This window comes from Orycteropus afer, unplaced genomic scaffold, assembly GCF_000298275.1.
Source record: "Orycteropus afer afer isolate SDZICR_OR568_19922 unplaced genomic scaffold, OryAfe1.0 scaffold00370, whole genome shotgun sequence".
Classification (NCBI taxonomy): Eukaryota; Metazoa; Chordata; class Mammalia; order Tubulidentata; family Orycteropodidae; genus Orycteropus; species Orycteropus afer.
The window spans coordinates 3185477-3187677 of NW_006921957.1; the positions used below are offsets into that span (position 1 = coordinate 3185477).

General features: G+C 40.4%; 1 protein-coding gene across 1 annotated transcript in view; it reads right to left on the reverse strand.

Moving 5' to 3' along the window:
- The window catches only part of ZSWIM5 (zinc finger SWIM-type containing 5), a gene marked incomplete at its 5' end in the record, with an annotated part of 98764 nt that overhangs the window by 25457 nt on the left and 71106 nt on the right, over window positions 1-2201 (reverse strand). The window lies entirely within an intron of this gene.

Below are 2201 nucleotides of genomic sequence, written 5' to 3' on the forward strand. Positions count from 1 at the left end.
CCAAGGAGGGGTCACTATGAGTTGGGTCTGACTCGACGGCATATAACAACAACAACAACAACAACAACAACAGGAGTCACTAAAGAAGGTTGGTGGTTCAAACCTACCAGCCGCTCTGCAGAAGGAAGACTGGGCAATTTCCTTCTGTAAAGATTTACCACCTCGGAAACCCAAAGGGGGTTGCTATGAGTTGGAATCGACTCGACGGCAGTCAGTTTGGTTTGGTTTGGTTTGTTGTTGTTTGTTGTTAGGTGCCATCAAGTCATCTCTGACTCATAGCCACCCTATGTACAGCAGAACGAAACACTGCCTAGTCCTGTGCTAGTCTCACAATTCTTGCTATACCTAAGCCCATCATTGCAGCCACTGTGTCAATGCAGCTTGTTGAGGGCCTTCCCCTCTTTCATTGACCCTCCACTTTACCAAGCATGACATCCTTTCCCAGAGAATGGTCCCTTCTGAGAACATGACCAAAGTAGGTGAGCTGAAGTCTGGCCATTCTCACTTCCAAAGAGCATTCTGGCTGCACTTCTTCCAGGACAGACTTGTCAGTTCTTTCAGCAGTCCACAGTACTTTCAGCATTCTTCGCCAACACCACAACTGAAAAGCATCAACTCTTCTTCGGTCTTCCTTATTCACTGTCCAGCTCTCATACGCATATGAGGCGATTGAAAATACCAAGGCTTGGGTCAGGAGCATCTTAATCTTCAAGGAGACATCTTTGCACTACAGCACTTGAAAGAGGTCTTTTGCAACAATTTTGCCCATTGCAATCAATATGTCTTTTGATGTCTTGACTGCTGCTTCCATTTTTGTTGATTGTAGAACCAAGCAATATGAAGTCTTTGACAACTTCAATCTTTTCTCCATGTATTGTGATGCTGCTTATTGGTCTAATTGTCAGGATCTTTTTTTTTTGTTTGTTTGTTTACATTGAGGTGTAATCCATACTGCAGTCTTTAATTTTCATAAGTAAGTGCTTCAAGTCATCCTCACTTTCAGCAAGCAAAGTTGTGTCATCTGTGTATCTCAGGTTAATGAGCCTTCCCACAATCCTGATGCCATGTTCTTCTTCATGTAGTCCAACTTCTCAGGTTATTTGCTCAGCATACAGATTGAACAAGTATGGTGAAAGGATACAATCCTGACACACTCCTTTCCTGATTTTAAACCATGCAATATCCCCTTGTTCTGTTCAAACAACAGCCTTTTGATCTATGTATAGGTTCCTCATGAGTACAATTAAGTGTTCTGGAATTCCCATTCTTCTCAATGTTATCCACAATTTGTTATGATCCACACAGTCGAATGCCTTTCCATAGTTAATAAAACACAAGTAAACACCTTTCTGGTATTCTTTGCTTTGAGCTAAAATCCATCTGACATTAGCTATGATATCCCTTACACTACACCCCATTCTGAATCCAGCTTGCATTTCTGGAAGTTCTGTGTATATACTGGTGCAACCATTTCTGAATTATCTTCAGAAGATTTTACTTGCATGTGATATTAATGATATTGTTTGATAATTTTCACATTCTATGGGATCACCTGTCTTTGAAATGGGTACAAATAAGGATCTCTTCCAGTCAGTTGGCCAGGTAGCTGTCTTCCAAATCTCTTGGCATAGATGAGTTAGTGCCTCCAGTGCAGCATCCATTTGTTGAAACATCTAAGTGGGTATTCTGTCAATTCTCAGAGCCTTGTTTTTCACCAATTCCTTCAGTGTAGTTTTGACTTCTTCTTTCAATACCACTGGTTCTTGATCATATGCCACATCCTGAAATAGAGGATCATCTATCAATTCTTTTTGGTATAGTGATTCTGTGTATTCCATCCATCTTCTTTTGATATTTCCTGCATCACTGAACATATTGCCCATGGAATCTTTCAATATTGCAATTTGAGGCTGAAATTTTCCCTCAATTCTTTAAGCTTGAGAAATGCTGAGCATATTCTTCCCTTCTGGTTTTCCACCTCCAGGTTTTTGCACATTTCATTATAATAATTGACTGTCTTCTCGAGCTGCTCTTTGAAATCTGTTCAGCTCTTTGATCTTGTAACTTCTTCCATTTGCTTTAGCTACACTCCACTCAAGGACAAGTTTCAGAGTCTCTTCTGACATTCATTTTGGTCTTTTCTTCCTTTCCTGTCTTTTTAATGACCTCTTGCTTTCTTCATGGATGATGTTCTTGATGTC